This window comes from Monodelphis domestica, chromosome 3, assembly GCF_027887165.1.
Source record: "Monodelphis domestica isolate mMonDom1 chromosome 3, mMonDom1.pri, whole genome shotgun sequence".
In the NCBI taxonomy this organism is placed as follows: domain Eukaryota; kingdom Metazoa; phylum Chordata; class Mammalia; order Didelphimorphia; family Didelphidae; genus Monodelphis; species Monodelphis domestica.
Genome location: NC_077229.1, coordinates 522180177 through 522199171, shown reverse-complemented (window position 1 = coordinate 522199171; position 18995 = coordinate 522180177).

Sequence of the window (18995 nt, the reverse complement as noted above, 5' to 3'; positions counted from 1 at the left end):
TTCCCTCTCTATGCTAAACAACAAGAACCAGTTTGGCCCTAGAATTACACAGTCCTCCAGGGTTAATTTCAGTAGCAAAGTTATTCAATTCCCTGGCCATTTTTTTGTGAAAGATAAGCATAGTACATAATGTTTGCAGTCATAAGGGCAGATCTTAAATGTTTCTTCCAAGATAGTCACTTGCACATTTATCTCCACTCTCAAACCTTAATTACAAAGAATGTTAGAAATAATGACAATATCAGCTCGTTACCACTTGTTGTCAGCATAATATGAAGGTTGACTAAACAAACAGATAGATATGAAATATCTTACATCAGGTTTTTTAATCCTACAGGTAAATGTTACTAAATGTGAGGGTGGGGGGAGAAATCCACAGGCTCACTGTGACATTGCTATGTTTGCTTTTTGACACAAGTTCAGAGTGACCCCAGGGTCCTGAAATATTAATGAATTGCTAGGAAACATTCACACAAACTCTCCAAATCCTATGACTTGATTCCCTTTGATAATATCTCTTCTTTCTCCTCTTTTGATTCTTTTTCAGAAAGGTGAGAGAAGACTAATGTCAAACAGAAACTTAATCTTTGTCCCATTTCATAGAAATATCATTCTATTCACTTAAAGCTCACAAAAATAATGGTGACTTTATTGTCATAGAAATATGTAAAAAGACAAAATACTTTTTATAAAAATCACTGAAAATTATGCTATCATATTTTTAATAAAAATTTGCCTGAAAACAAGACTATCACTTTAAACCAGGATTTTATTTTTACTGCAAATTAGCTTTGGATTTGTAGGAACCTATGACTGTATTATTTCCAAAGTAGTCATAGACATTTGTTTTCAGATGAAGAAAACAGAATACAAAAAGTTTATCTTGTTTTTTAAAAGGAGTATCTTTCTAAAAAAACACTTACATGAAAAGCAGGTTTATAAAAGTTACTGTGCTAGGTTAATTCACTCACCTCTCTTAACCATTATTTCATTTCACATCCATAAGCAGAAAAAATGAATAATTCTCATCCAAAATATCAGATAAGAGCCTCTTAGAAATTTCACCCAAATTAAACCTTTCAAAGTTACTCATTTTACGGTATATGTAATAAATCAAAACTAACTTCATTTCATATGTTGTCACTGACTCAATATGAAGTGTTACTAAAAATTAAATCAAATTAAATTGTACATGCTATGGAATCACCTTCATTATGACGCATTCATACCATGTTTACAATGAGGACTATGGATCTTTGTTCAAGCTGTCATCCCAAGCCTTTATGTTCTAATGATTTGATATAATAGCCATTGTTTTAAAATATGGAAGCAATGGGGAAAGAGTCTACCAAAAAATGTGAAGGTATATAAAATCAGAGCCCAAATATAATAAAAGTAAAAGATAAACAACCTTAGTTTATGAAGTTTAGGACTTTGAAAATTTTCATTGAATTTATTCAATCAAAATAACCTTAATCTATGATGTTTTTATCTTTAGAGATTCATTTGGAAAGGAAGGAAAGAAAGAAAAAATGACAATTGCCTCAAATAGTTAAGCTATTTTTCTCTAAAGAAAAGAAATGTGGGATATGATTGACCTATGAATAGGTCAAGACTCAAACAATGCTTCCTTAGACAATACATACTGGTAGCCTTTGAACAGATTGGCATAGCTTCTTGGTGATCTACTAGCATAAAATGTCTCACTCATGTAAAATCCAGGCCATTGAGACTTAACTGACTAGCCAAAACCATATTTTACAAGCCACATTTACTTAGAAGATGGAACAGATGGTAACAAATCCCCTTGTATTTGTTAACTATTCTTTCTTGGACATTAAGTAAACCTTCTGTTATTAATTTTTCAGTGGTCTACAAGTTCAGCATTTTACTGAAACTTTGAACCTGAACAGAATGCCAGCCTGAATATATAATATTTTTTAAATGTAAGCCTTTGGCTATTACTGAAGGAAAATCATAAAATGTGTACATATTTGTCAGGTTTCCATGGAAATGTTCCAAAAATTTACCATGTGCTAGGGCACATAAATAAATCTCATAAACAAAATCAGAAATGAAGAAATATTGAACATAGCACTTTCATACTATAATAAAATAACAAATGTAATCAATAAAAGAAATTTAAAGAAATTATTCAATTCTGATCAGAGACTAAATAATTTAATTATAAATGTAAATGAATCAAAAATAAATAATTATATCCAATAAAATTTTACAAAAAAACATAATATAAAAACTTTTGTGAACAGTTTCAGCCGCCCTCATAGGATACTTTTTCTATATATACATAAAAGGGAGAGAAAGAAGAGATTCACTGATTTATCAAGAAAGTATAAAAAAGGTTATATGATAACAAATTGATATTTTCCAAATTAAAAACAACATTATAAAATTTTAAACACAAAGAACCAGTGGATATATTATCCCAAGAAAGTTGAAGTTATATCAAAGTGTTTATAACAGTAATTTTTGAGTACCACAAAAATGATAAATATATTGAATGTCAATCAAATGGTAAATGACTAAACCAGTTGTAATGAACTGAAATGAAATAGGGTATAACAAAAGACAAATATAACAAATTTGGAGAAACACAGAAAGGCTTGTATGGATGAATGTAGAGGCAACTGTGGTAAATGAATATGAACAACAAAGATAATTTAAATAAAAGGAATATCTAAAATAATGTTCAACGCTGTGCCATTGTAATGACCAATTTTAGTCCTAAAGAAGGGATGGAGACCTGTTCCTTTCTCATTGCCTCTGATTATTGGGACACTGTGGGAACAAAACATTTTGTGTTTGTGTTCATATAGATAGAGAGAGAGAGAGAGAAAGAGAGAGAGAGAGATGCATATATATTTACTCAGCCTTCTTTGGTGAGTTAGTGTGATTTATTTAATTGATTTGCTTCAGAACAAAATAAAGTTTAATTGGGTTGCTTAATGATAACGAATTAAATCATGGATATAAAGAATTTGGAGCAACTTGAAAAGATTCAAATAAATTTGTCATACATAGTGAAGAAAGCTTAATACTGGAATAAATTATACAAAGAGCACAATAATTTAAAGGGTTAGGGTTAGAAAACATTAGCATTTTGATCACTGCAGTGATTCTTATTGGTTTTGAGAAGATACATATAGAAAACACCTGCCTCCTCTCGGCACAGAGGTTATGGAACCATTAAGTAAAATGAGTAACAATGTGCAAAAGTCAATATGTTTATGATTTTCTTTTATTTCTTAATTATAAGGATTGCCTTTATTAGAATTGGATTGGTGGAGGCATTGAAACAAAAATACCAATACTAAAACATTTTCAATTAATTATTAAAATGAAGACAGATTACATCTTTGAGTTGTTCACGGCTCTGAAAATGACTGATTAAAATAAATTTTGAACTTAAAAATCAATAACGTATTTATTCATATCTTAACAAAAATAACTGAAATAGTTTTTTCCTTTCTTTTAAAAGAAGTGTACTTGTATTTTAGTGATTTCAGCCATAATCATTAACTCTGTGTACCTTTTTTTAGTCTTTAAGAACCTTTTACCTTACATGTTCATGTAACTATTTCTAGTATTTGTGTTGAAATATGGCTTAATAAAGATAGGTATTCCAAAAGTTTTTTTCCCTAAAACATCCTTTCACTTGCTTCCCATTTGTATTTTCTACCTAGGGAATCTATAAAGCTTAAAAAATAAAAAAAAATTTCATAAATTCCTCCACCTTTACCCACTCCTAAACCTTTATTGAAGGGAGAAAAGAATCCAGGCATTGCTGAATTGTTTCTCCTCATGCATCTTTTCTAGGTGGTATCAAATTTTAAATGGTAGCATTTTTCTGCTAATTTTATATCAGATCAAATATGTTTTGTCATGGTTCAATATATTTTCCCTTACATTTTACTTTTGTTGATTACATTTACCTTATGTGAATTATACTTGAAATTTAGTATTTAATTCACATTTTTTCTTAATTCAAAATCTGTATTTAAAGAGTGTCAATTGCATAATTATCCTGAAACACTAAGGCAAAGTTTAAGGAAACAGAAATTCTAATGTCTAGGAAATATGATAGGCAGGAAGATAGGGAGTGACTATGCTGAGTCATAAATGGAAGTGTCATTTGTCTGAGTCTTTCAACAGAGGAATAAATTCATTTCCAGAGTATGTTATCACCTGTTGCATTCCTTCCTTCCTTTTTTGACCAAATGTAGCAAGCATGTAATTTATTTAGAAAGAATGAAATGCAGCAAGCCATATGGCAAAAAAAAATGTTTTCACTACCAAGTATCATCAATGAATAAAGATTTTTCATGTTCTTAAAAGCACCTTAAAGAAATTGTGCGTTCAATCCAACTCTACACCAATATTAGCTGTAAATTGTTTTCAGGAAATGAACATTTTAATACTATTTTAAATAGCTTCATCCAACTAATTGCTGTAAATATATCAAGGTTGATGTTCTTTTCAATGATTTTATTTTCATTTCATGATATGTATTTTTGTAATTTTAATATTTCCATTTTTCTACCTTTAATTTTTTTTTTGCTCAAAGAAGGCAATATAAAGCTGATGCAGGAACAACTATTGCATCAGTAATGAGTAAATTTTGGTCTATTAAAATATAAAGTTTTTGTGATGTCACCCAACCATAAGGCACTGAAATTCAATCATAGCATATAAAAGTATTTTTTACATTTGTTTAAACCAACTTATACTTTTTTAAGACTTCAACCACTATAGGAAATGATATTTAGAGAAATGTATACATAGTTTGCTTATATAGTATGCTATATATTTATATACACACATACATAATATAAAACCAAATATGCTATATATAACAAAATCTTAAATTTGTATTAGCATCTCTGCTAATAACACAGTATTGTACATGCTTTAAATATAACCTAATTTCTGCCACTAAGCTTATATGCTTTTAAAGAAACATAATGATAAGGACTAGGTAGGTATCAAGCCAATTAATTTATTTGTAGAAGGAATTTCCAGATGAGGATATTCCTACCAATGCAAGTCATCAATTTCCTCAGCAATTTATAGTCATAAAAATTGCTTGTGACACTGAATTAAGGTGACTCACTAAGAGTCATGGAGCAACACTATATTATAAGTATTCCTGATTCCAAGGTTGATTCTATAGCCAATAAGAAGATGAATACAATGTCAAAAGAGTTCTATTGTATTTTTAAGTGGGTTTGGATTATGTATTCTTTAAAATAATTGATATTAGATGTTCATAAGACCAATCGTCCAATATTTCCCAGATAGATTGCCTCCATTTTGCACAGTTTCAAATTATGCATTGTTTTAAAGAAGTTTATCTCTTGTGAGATTTTGCATTTCACAATATGAGTACATATCTGTATATGTATATATATATATATATATAAAATATGCTAGTTATTAACAATTTCACAAGTATTTGTCTTCCTTTTCATAGATCTGTCAAGGTCACTCTTTGCTGAAAAATATTAAAATCTTCCAAACAACTACTCTACCAGTCATTCAAGAGTATCTACAATTTTATACTATCCTGCTATTCTAGGTTTTTTTCATATTACTACCCTCTGGGCACTTTAAAATTTCATCAAAACAAGTTATTCTCTGTTCCTTGTTCCTCCTCTGAAGAAATGCTAGCTTCCAAACCTCTCAGTCTTTACTCAAGCTGTTTCTGTTCCTTTATGTATGAAATGCCCTATCTACTTATTTTTGTTTATTGATAAGTTAAATTATAATTCAAATGTCATCTCTTCCCTCAAACCTTCAATGATCTTTCTAGTGACTAAAGAACCTCATCTTTCAAACTTCCCTGAACACTTGGGGAGTCATAGTAGCTCTGCATTGGTATTTTAGTCTCCTGCTAAATTATGAACTACTTCTGTGAAGGGACCATGTCTTATCCATATTTTCCATTTTCTTAGTTCCTACCCCAGTTCTCTGTACATAATAGATATTTAATAAATGTTTTGTTATGTTGTATATGGGTGGTAGAGTGAGTGAGTGACACAGCATAGGAAAAGGACAAAGAAAAAAGAATGACAGATATAACTGTGCCTATTGAGCTGTTATGCACACAGAAAGATCATATTTAAAACTCCTATAACCTCCAGAAAATGTGATCTAAGAATGAGTCAAGACACTCTATTCATCATCTGTCTCATCTTAGAGAACCTAGTGTAAAGCGGATGAATCTCAGATCCCTAAAATTAAATCAACTAGAAATTAATTAGTATTTACTTCTTTAATGTAACATATATTAATATTGTTAACCCTATCCATAATTCATAATATTTTATTTGTAAACTTTCCAGGAATACAATTTTCAAGAAAAAATATTTGTATTTAAATATTTAAAGTACATGGATTGTATAATACAAATCACACAAATGTAATTTCATCCTCCAAATTTCAGAATCTAAAGTATTAAGAGGGACCTAATAAACGTTAAACTTGAAAGCACATTGACTCAATGACAACATTGCATGATAATAGAGAATTTTTTAGTTATTGATTGTGGGGTTATAAAAATTTATGGCTAAAAATAAAATATAATTCTCACATAAATCAGTGTCATTGACTCAAAATGGAGAACTAACAGTACCCAGGAAAATCTGTCTGTGTGAAGGGTCAGAAACCATCCTTGGCTTAGCCCTAGGAGGGTGAACTCACCAAGAGTTCAGAGCTTGATTCTGACAAACTATAAATTTGTCTACCATTACTTTGGAGGACCAGTTAGGTCAGAAATCTAGATAGGGTTGTGTATATGTAGAGAGAGAATAGTGAAAGGACAGCCAGAATTTCTTTGAAGATGGTTTCTCATGAAACCTATAGAAAGAGGATTGGAGTATCCAGAGTTTAGAGCATATGGACTCCTTGGTTCCTTGTCCTCCATTCCTCTTCTACATGAATATTAAAAAACCTCATCTTTAATATTTTTGCCATTCTGTCAAATAGTCAGATAGTATTTTGGACTACAAACTGCCTGTTAGGCTTACCCTCTGAGTGGTATATCCAAACTTGATACATCACTTCTATAAACCTTTCCATACATATTACCTACCTATATCAGGTCATGGAAATAATCAAAAGGAAAAATTTAGCATGGTAATATCTTTATAGGATAGCAAAGCAAAGAGATCCAGAAAGGAGGATAAGGTAATGTTGAAGAGATTTGTCAAATGGAAGATGTAGGAAAGGAAAAGAATATAACTAGTTCAGGGGTGATAGGCTAAAGAAGATTAATATAGGCATAGATGTACTCTGACTGAATGAAACCAGATTTAGAAATTTAATTATTAAAATTTCAGCATAAGTATTTAGACCTTTGAAATCAATAAATGTTACAAGTAAGGTCTTGGTTTATTATTTTGTGAATTAGCTTTAAGAAAGCAGTAAAAATTAATAACAGATATTAAACTATTTTGTGTACTTTTTTTTTTTCTTTAGAGAATCATTTTTTTAAACATTTACCCTCACATCCCTGAGTTAAGGGATTGGAGATCATAGTGATGGTGAAGAACTATGTCTGTAATTCAAAGAAGATTGATAACAGTTTATTATTACATAATGGGTTTTCAGAGCTCATGAATATACTTGTGGTAGACTTGTGTATGACAGAAAGACTAAAGGTATGGTAATCTTTGCATGTGAGTGAAGTGGGATAGAGAATTACTTCAAAAGAAAAGATCAAGTAGTAAAAAAAAGAAGTTAGTATGTTTCGGGGAATATTCATAGTGTGAAGAGTAAATCAAACTTTCTTTGTCTATCAATCAACAACTTTTAAATTAATGAATCTAGAATTCAAAACACCCCTAATATAAGGATTATATTAGAGATTAAGTCTTGTTATATTAGTTTAGAGTTAAGAAGTAGAGAAGCTGGCTTGAAAAAGAATTGGAGTTTAAAAGAGATCTGAGACACAGAGTCAGTTTAAAATGTTGACAGTGTAACCATTTTTCTGTGGCAATTATTCTCTCTGAGTGTGGCAATTAGTCTTGAGGAATGGCACTTGGGCTCCCTCAGAGTGCTGGGAGGAGGTGACATTTTTTTTCTCTCTTTCTCCTCACTGTCTCAGATGTAAGGAAAGGAGGGAAAAACCTGAAGGAGCTAAGTGATTTCCTTTTCAAACTTGGGAAACACTAGTGACTGTCTATTGCTGTTTCATGAATTGTTTTATCTCTGAGAAGACTAAAGAAAACTTGGCCTTTGGTTTGAACTCTGAGTCTGCTAAGGATTAGAGTCCAAACATGGTTCTTGCTGAGGCTCAGCCAGCTGGCCTTTGTTATTTTATAACTTGGAGACAAAGTTGAGAATTATATACTTCTTATGAGCATAATAGTATTAGTTTATTGTAGCTTTGGGTTAGTCAGATCAGGAAGGATCAGTGTAGCCTGTGAAAACAGGAACAGTGGTTCCTCGTGGAACCAAGGAATTTTATTTTGGGTGGAGTTAGAATTCCTTAGAGTTATAAATCCTTTTATTTCCTTATATTCTCAATAAATAGTTTATTTTTCTATAACAAGAGTCTCATTAGCAGCCTTGCTCCTGGCCCTGAAGAGAAGTTCACTTATTAGCTTCACTTCTATAAACTGATGATACTTTGTAAGTACAGAAAGCAGAGTATCTAATCAGTTTATATTAATAATCAATTCCTTCATCTATTATTTTTATAATTTTGGTGAGTTAAATAGGACTAAGAACCAGAAATCTGATTGTAAGGGCCCAACTGTCAACTCAGGCAGTTGGAACCATGATCACAGCAGGGGATCCATTGAAGAAGCACTAACTATAGGTGACAGTTTCACTGTGAGCTATACTAACAGTAAGCTGAACTCTAGGTGACTCCAAAATCTATTTCCCAGTCAACTTGACTTGAAGGCTCTGTACTCTCAGAAAAGTTGGTGAATTAGCTGCATGAAGTCACCATGGGGCTTTTTCTTTTAGACATGACTTTTTTGTCAAATATCTTTTTTTTTCTATTATACCAGACTGTATACAAAATTCTCTTTTATATGACTTGCTAATGCAATTACTTTCATTGACAAATGTGGAACTAATCTCATATGTTGCTAGTATTGGTTTGCTTATGCTTTTACATGATGATAGAATCTTTGTCAATTGTTTTTCAACATTTAAAAGCACACATCAAGCAAGCTACTACAAAGAATGATCTAATGTTAAAAGTGAACTATCTAGAGACTGAATGGAAACTCAATATGAGGAATTACTCAAGGCTAAAGGGACAATGGAAGAAAGTAAAGAACATGAAGCAAGTAAAGTAGAGGGTGCAACTAAATCAGATAAACCAATTAAATTAAAAATGGAAACTGAAACATTAGAAAGCATACCAGTTCATATGTTTCCTTTCAGGGAAGTACCCGTAGTGTCCTCAGAGTGTAGTGTACTAAATCTCATATGCCACAAAAAGTTTAAACAAGTTGACATAGACAGTTTTAAGAAAAATACTCCCAAATATGAAGAAGAACCAATGGGAGTTATAAAGTAGTTCAAGCACTTAGTTAAGCCTTACAACCCTTCTTATTCGAACTTTGACATCCTTATGGATGAATTATTGACAAAGAGGATAATAATATAAACCCCTCAATTGCTGTTTGGCCAACCGAGAATCCTGGATGGCAAGCTAACTCATTTTCAGGGTGCTAAATAACTTGCAGGGTACAAAGGCTTAATTACAGCCAAGGAGGCAATAATTGAAACTATGAAGCAAAATTCCACATGCCCAGGAACCCAGGCTAAATTTGAACATCAAAAGCAGGAAGTGGGAGAGACTCCCTCCACTTTCCTTAATAGAATTTTTGACTATGCTAAAAATGGATTGGGTTGGATATTATAACAGAGGAAAATGTAAATCACATTTGCAGGCAATTTGTGAAAAATGATACCCTAGAATCTTAAATTATTTTTAGAGTAACTGTCCAAATGGGGTTAATATGCGTCTTGATGAAATTCAGAGAATTTCTAGCTATGTTTTCCAAGATTAGAAAGATGGGCAAACAGAAGAGAAAATGATATAACTGACAACTTAACCAAAGAAATCATAGAGCTTAAAGAAAAAATGAAATCCATTGAATTACATAAAAAAAATGGTAACGGCACTAAGAACTTATAGACAACCCAGAAATAACTAAAACTCCAGACAATATAGACAAACCCCTAGATGTTGTCTTTATGACAGACCTGGTCATCTCATGAGAGAGTGCAGATTTAGGGGACAATTCTTTGGGCCAAACTTCAGCAGAAATCAAAGCAATAGATTTAATCACTTTAATGGATTTAGGCAAAATGGTTATGTAAATTAGGAGTTTAACAAGATTCAATAATGGGTTTAATAATGCATTCCAGTACAGGAGACAAAACTACCCAAATTATTTTGATACTGGATGCTACCATAATTCACAAAAAGCCCCAGACCTTAATTCCATTCAAGACTAGATCAAAGCAAAATATTCCCAGGTAGCTGGTGGGTATCCCCAAAAGCTCGATATGCAAAAAGGTGCACCTTCATTATGAAGGTATGTCAAGGACTGTGCAGTTAAAGATCTAGTATATGGAGAAAATGGACTAGGAAGTATGGGCAATGAAATAAGAACTAATAAAAATGAAAAAGGATATTTTTAAAACATGGCAAATTAGTACAGGAAAAATCAATGAAGAATTAGATAATGAAGAACAGGAACAAGTGTTGAGTTTTCCTGATCCTTGTGTGTTAGCTCCTATCATACATGTCCATTCTGCAGAAAATAACACAGAACCCCATGTAACCCTAAAAATAGGAACCGAAGTTTATGACTGGACACAGGTGCTGCCAAATCTCTGTTGCAGAAATCCCCTGAAGAGGGCAAAGCAGTGGGCTTAATGGAAGTTGTGGGTGTTATGGGAAAATCACAACGAATAAGGAAATTAGAACCAAGAATGATTGCGCTTGGACCTTTAAGTGTAGAATACTCTTTCCTCTTAATGCCAAATTCCCCAATAAATCTAATGAGTAGGGATCTTCTTTGTATATTGAGAGTACCCACAGTATGTACACCAACCAGAGCTATTTCTTTGAAAGGCCCAGAAGAATCTCTGAACCTTTTCCTTGTATTATTTCTTGATACAGTAGACTAAGAGGGGGAAGGAAATAACTTCTATCAGATACCAGATGATATTCCAGAAAGCTTATGGGCTATAGATTCTACAGATGTAGGTTTCTTAAAATCAGCAACCCCTGTTAAAGTACTGACTAAAGGAGGTCAACCACATGCATTCCATAGTATCCACTTAATAAATGGACCATTGATGGAATCACCCTGATAATAAACTCATTGTTGCATCAAAGCATAATAATACCATGAATCTCTGAATATAACACACCAATTTTACCTATTAAAAATGCAAGCTAGATGCTGAAAGATGAATAGTCTGTCAATTCATTCAAGATTTAAGAACTGTTAATGATCATATAGTAAAATCTTACCCAATTATACCAAGTTGTACTAAGTCCTGCTACCATCATTTCATCTATCTCAAGTCATGCAAAATATTTTACTGTGGTTGATTTATATTCTGCTTTTTTCTCAATCCCAAAACACAAATACTCACAAAAGGTATTTGCATTGATGTGGCAGGGAAATCATTATTATCAAAAGCAATATTCCTGTTTGCCACAGGGATTCTGTGAAAGTCCTTCATTGTTTTCCCAAATCTTAAACAAAGATTTAAAAAAATATCCAGTTCAAGGATAGTAAACTGATTCACTTTTAGATGATCTACTTCTAGCATCACCATCTGCAAAAGTATACCAATATGATAGTAAATGTCTTATGTGTGAGCTCTACAAGAGTTAAAATTGTGAAAGAAACCAGAAAGTCCAAGCATCAGGAGGAAAGTGGGAGATTTGTTTTGAACATTGTACAGGATACTATAACTAAAATACAAAACAGAAGAGTAAAATTTAACAAGAATAGAAAGGTAAAAAGAGTCCATGTTTGAAGAGCTTTAAATGCCAAAGAAAGGGGCTTAGCTTTAAACCTTGAGGATATGGGAAGCCACAAGAATTTATTAAGCATGACATGACAAGACCTGGGCTTTAGGAAAATAATTTTAGTGGTTGTGTGAAGGATGGATTCGAGTGGAGAGAATCTTGAGGCAGAGAAACCAATTATGAAATTATTGCCATAGGCCAGATGAAAGATCATGAGGTCTGAACTAGACTGGCAGGTATTTGAGTATAAGGGAAGTAATGTACAATTGATTTTGTGGAAGTAGAAATATGATTTGACAAATGATTAGATACATAGCTAGAATTAAAGTGAGAAGTTCAGGATTACTATAAGAAAAATGGTAACATTGGCAGTTATAGGGAAGTGTAGAAAGTGAGAGGATTGGATGGAAGTTAATGATATTTATTTTTGATATGATGAGATTGATATACTTTCTCTAGTTTGAAATATCAAGAAGGCAGTTTTCAATGTGGCACAAAAAGTCAGGAGATAAATCCAAACACATAGATGTGGAAGTCATATGTAGAGGGGGTAAAAACACAATCCATGGAAGTTGATGATGTCACCAAAAGAGAAAATATGGAGGAAAAGGAAAGCATGGTACAAGACAGAGCATTGGAAGGCATGACATAGATATTTATGCATGACATGGATACTGAATCAGTACAGACTTAGAAGGAGGCAGAATTAGTAGGAGAACCAAAATATAGTGCCTCCAAAACAAGGAAAAAGAGCAAAAGCAAAAGATTGTGGCAAGCAGGGTCAAAGATAGCCAAGAACTTAATAAGGATGAAAATTACAAAAATGGCATTTGATTTTGTAGTTAAGATAGATAATTTGGAAATATTATTTTTTAATTTAGCAACAAGGTTAAAGGACTAGGCTTATTTGGAATATGCAAGAATGGAAACAGTTGAAAAAGAAATATTAAATTTAAGAGATGAGTTAAAGTTGGTATAATGCTGAGGACAATCATTTGAAGGACACATAGTGAAACACAGTCAAAGGTGCGGATAGAGAATTTGGGCTTGATAAAGAAAAGCCTCATCTTTTCAACAGAGATTGAAATGAGGAAAGAAATAATGGGGGATGTAGTATAAGAGTTAAAAAATGAAGAGAAGTTTTGCATGTGAGTAGGGGAAAAGAAGAGGGAGTCCTCAGTGTCTACGTTTGATTCTTTCAGTAAAGGATTAGGGGAGGGCTCAGAGGCAGCTCTCAAGTGAGATTATAGGATCGGAAAAAGGATTGGTCTAGTAGGCTTCGAAAGAGGAGGTAGCTTGGAACACTTTTGTGTGATAAAGATTCAATTAGAGAAAAGTAACAGGATTACCTAGTTACAAGAGAAAAGGAGAATAAAAGAAGGAGGGTACATTCAGTTTTTGTTTTTATTTGTCCATTTTTCCCCTTTTTCTCAAAAATATTTTGAGATATGGAGATACAATTTTAATAATAATTTTGTTATTTTACCAATCATATTCTCTCCTTCCTACTTCTCTCCTCTTCCTGAGACAGCAAATAACATAATATAGGTTCTATATGTGTTATCATGCAATACATTTTTTTCCAAATTCATCATATTATATATATCATTAATATATAATAATATATATTATGAGTTTTAAAAGTTTCAATAATGGACTTAATTATGCATTGCAGTATGGGAGACAAAACTACCCAAATTATTTTGATACTGGATACTGTCCCTGTTCCTACCAAAAACTCTAACCTTAATTACTACTTTAAGAATTTAGTTTAGAATAATTATATAAGTTACAGGGGTTTTAATCTCTGTTTGGGTTAAGAGTTAGTTATTCCCTAATTCCCATTTTCTCCCATAGCTAAATAAACTTGCTATTATATAGTTACTTAGTTTTGAACCCTTCTTTTAACCCACCTATTACAGTAGTCATGTGAGTGGAGGAAAAGAGATGAATATAATAATTTTTTCCATTAAATGAGTGGAGTTGAGGGTTTGAGTGGGGTTGAGAAGGGGGAAAAAATGACTCCAAAGTTGTAAATCTGTGCTTTTTTTTTTTAATTGAAGCTATGTTTCTGTCAATTAAAAAAAAAAGAACTAGGTTAGAAGTTTCCCTGCAAGATATTGTTCTTGGTTGTCTTTTTAGAAAAACAATTTTGGTTAAGAAGTAGGCTCAGATTGCAAGAGGTTGAGTAGTGAATAGGAGATGAAGAATTGTAAATGGTTATTTCTAGGAGTTTGACAGCAGAAAATTTGTAAAAAATAAAGGCTCAATAATATAATAAATTGAGAAAACAGCAAAGACAAGGGAAAATAGAGATAGATAAAATATGGATAGTAGGTGAATGGTTAGAGAGAGAGAAATTATATAGAGACAGAAATCATAGAGCTGTGTATACACACACATATAGAGATGGAAAAAAAATTATATATACATATATATAAAAAAGGTAAAAATATAAATAAACATTTATATAGCATTAAATAGATAAAAATACTTGCAGTATTTACAAATATCTCCTTTGATCCTAAAAACAACCTTGTGAGGCCAATATTATGCTTATTCTCATTTTTACTAATGAATAATCTGGGAGACAGTCAAGATGGCAGCTTAGAGGTAGAAAAAATTCAAACGTCTGAAAACCTTCCTCCCTGATGAAAAACACAGCACTTCCAGGGGACTGAAAACCAAATCTAACAACAGGACAAAGCTAAGGAACCCTCCCACCAAACTCAAATTAAAAGGTACACACACAAAAAGCCTGAATTTGAGAACACACAGGTATAAGGGAAAGGAAGAAGGAAGGTTCAAGGATCTGACTGCATGGACACTGAAGGACCGAAAGGCATGGAATATAATATTACAGAAAGCAAGGGAACTATGTTTACAACCAAGAATCAATTACCCAACAAAACTGACTATATTTTTACAGAGAATGTATGGTCATTCAACCAAATAGGTAGAATTCAAAGAATTTCTAAAGAAAAGCACAGACCTGAACAGAAAATTTGATGCCCAAGCACAGAACTCAAGAGAATCATCAAAAGGCAACTAAGAAAGGGGAAAAACCAACAACAACAACAAAAACAAAACCAAAAAATTTAAGGAACCCAATAAGCTAAAATTATATGTATGTCTACAAGAAAAGAGGACATTGATAACTCTTAAAAAATATTATAATCTGTGTAGCTAGAAGAATTATACTTAGAGGGATCAGTGACAAAGTGTGTAGGATGAAATGCCAAGACACAAATATGTATATAGATATATAGTTGCATAAATATATATATATATATACACACAAGTTTAAAAAATGAAGTTAACACTAAAAAAATGGGAAAAGAAAGAAAATGGGGTAAATTTATTTGTCATAAAGAAGCGCATGGCGGGAGTAGGGGAGAACCAATGCACTGGAAGAGTAAAGAGGTTAGAGATAGGAAATACTCAATTCATACATGCATTGAAATTGACTTAAAGAGGGAATAACAATCAAATATATTGATGCAGAAAATTGATTTGTGCCCTATAGGGAAGTAGAAGGGTAAAAAATGAATGGGTGTGGAGGGAAGCAGTACAAGGGAGGGAGGGGGGGTAGTTTAAAAAGACTATAAAGAAAATAATAGGGGAATAAGAAGGGAGGGGAAATACAAAAAGAAGTAAAATAAGGATGGGAATTAGGGGGACTGATTAAAAACAAAACACTGGTGTAGAAGGAAATAGTGAAAGAAGAAAGGGCATGACTAGGAATAAAAATAAAAATGCTGGGAAATACACAGGTGGTAATCATAATTCTGAATGTGAATGGAATTAATGTACCAATAAAACGCAAGGAAAGATAAGAGTGGATTAGAAAACAAAATCCTACAATATGTTGTCTACAAGAAACACACATGAAGAAAGTAGACACATATAGGGTAAAAGTAAGCTGATGGAGCCAAAACTATTGAGCATCAACTGAGAAAAAGAAGGCAAATTTCTCAATCATGATATCTGATAAAGCCAAAGTAAAAATAGATCTAGTCAAAAGAGATAGGGAAGATAATTACATCCTGATAAAAGGCAGTATAAACAGTGAGGAAATATCAGTACTCAACATGTGTGCAGAAATGGCATAGCATCCAAATTTCTAAAGGAGAAACTAGTGGAGCTCAAGGATGCAATAGATAGAAAAACTATACTGGGAGAGACCTGAACCTTCCTCTATCAGAACTAGATAAAAAAATCCAAAAAATAAATAAGAAAGAGCTAAGAAAATGAATGAAATCTTAGAAAATTTAGAGTTATAAGATTTGTGGAGAAAAATAAATAGGGACAAAAAGGAATACACCTTTTTAGCAGCATATGGTACATTCACAAAGATTGACCATGTATTAGGGCATAAAAACATTGCAAAGAAATACAAAAGAGCAAAAATAATAAATGCAACCTTCTCAGATAACAATGCAATAAAAATAATAATTAGCATGTATGAAGAGACAAACCAAAAAGTAATTGGAAATTAAATAATTTGATTCTCCAAAATCAGTTAAAGAACAAATCATAGAAACATTTAATAATTTCATTGAAGAAAATGACAATGATGACACATTCTTTCAAAGTCTATGGGATGCAGTCAAAGCAGTAATCAGGGGGAAATTTATATCCTTTAGCTCATATATTAAGAAATTAGGGAGGGAAGAGGTCAATGAATTGGGCATGCAAATTAAAAAACCAGAAAGTGAATAAATTAAAAATTAAACAATTAATTAATAATTAAACAATCCCCAAAAGAAAACTAGAGATCCTAAAAATCAAAGGAAAATTAATAAAATTGAAAGTCAAAGAACTATTGATTTAATAAATAAGGCTAGAAGCTGGTACTTTGAAAAAACAAATAAAATAGACAAGTATTGGCCAATCTAATTTTAAAAAGGAAAGAAGAAAACCAAATTGACAGCATCCAAGATGAAATGGGAGACCTCACTTCTAATGAAGAGGAAATTAAGGCAATCATTAAAAACTATTATGGTAATAACTGTAGCAATCTAGGTGATATGGATGAATATTTACAAAAATATAAATTGCCTAGACAAACAGAGGAAGAAATAGAATACCTACACAATCCCATATCAGAAAAAGAAATTGAACAAGCCATCAAATAACTCCCTAAGAAAAAATCCCCAGGATCAGATGGTATCACAAATGAATTCTATCAAACATTCATAAAACAACTAATCCCAATATTATACAAACTATTTGGCAGAATAAGCAAAGGAGTTCTACCAAATTCCTTTTATGACACAAATGTGGTACTGATTCCAAAGCCAGGCAGGTAAAAAAACAGAGAGAAAAAATTATAGAACAATTGCCTTAATGAATATAGATGCAAAAAATCTTAAATAGAATACTAGCAAAAAGACTCCATCAAGTAATCAGGAGGGTTATACACTTTGACCATGTACGATTATTAGGAAAACCATCCACATAATTGACCATATAAACAAGCCAAACCAAGAAAAATCACGATTATCTCAATAGAGGCAAAAAAAGCCTTTGACAAAATACAACACCCATTCCTATTGAAAACATTAGAAAGCATAGGAATAGAAGGGCCTTTCCTAAAAATAATAAGCTGTATATACCTAAAACCATCAGCAAACACCATCTTTAATGGGGATAAATCAGAATCCTTCCCAATAAGATCAGGAGTGAAACACGGATTCCCATTATCACCTCTACTATTTGACATTGTACTAGAAAAACTAGCAGTAGCATTTAGAGAAGAAAAAGAAATTGAAGGCATCAAAATTGGCAATGAGGAGACCAAGCTATCACTCTTTGCAGATGAAATGATGGTCTACTTAAAGAATCCTAGAGATTCAACCAAAAAACTAGTAGAAATAATCAACAATTTTAGCAAATTTGCAGGATACAAAATAAACCCACATAAGTCATCAGCATTTCTAAATATTTCCAACACAGCTCAGCAGCAAGAATTAGAAAGAGAAATTCCATTTAAAATCACTCTAGACAATATAAAATACTTAGGAATCCATTTGCTGAGACAAACACAGGAACTATATGAATACAACTACGAAACACTCTCCATACAATTAACACTACATCTAAACAATTGGAAAAACCTCAACTGCTCATGGGTAGGATGAGTTAACATAATAAATATGACCATCCTACCCAAATTAATTGATTTATTTAGTGCCACACCCATTGGACTACCAAAAATTATTTTACTCAATTAGAATAAAACAACATAACAAAGTTCATTTGCAAGAACAAAAGATCGAGAATATCCAGGTAAATGATTTTTAAAAATTGTGAAGAAAGGTGGCCTTGCATCCCAGATCTGAAACTATACTATAAAGCAATGGTCATCAAAACACCATGGTACTGACTAAGAGACAGAAAGGAGGATCAGTGGAATAGACTTGGGGTAAATGACCTCAGCAAGACAGTCTATGACAAGCCCAAAGATAGCAGCTTTTTGGACCAAAATCCACTATTTGATAAAAATTTCTGGGAAAATTAGAATACCGTATGGGATAGTACATATGTCATATCTTTGGGAAAGAAAAGATTTTAAGACCAAGCAAGAGTTAGAAAAAATCACAAAAACCTCTGACAAAGGGCTAATTACTCAAATTTATAAAGAGTTAAATCAATTGTACAAAAAATCAAACCATTCTCCAATTGATAAATACACAAGGGACATGAATAGGCAAATCTCAGCCAAAGAAATAAAAACTATTAATAAGCACATGAAAAAGTGTTCTAAATCTCTTATAATCAGAGAGATGCAAATCAAAACAACTCTGAGTTATCACCTCACACCTAGGAGATTGGCTAACATGACAGCAAAGCAAAGTAATGAATGCTGGAGGGGATGTGGCAAAGTTGAGACTTTAATGCACTGCTGGCAGAGTTGTGAATTGATCCAACCATTCTGGAGGGCAATTTGGAACTA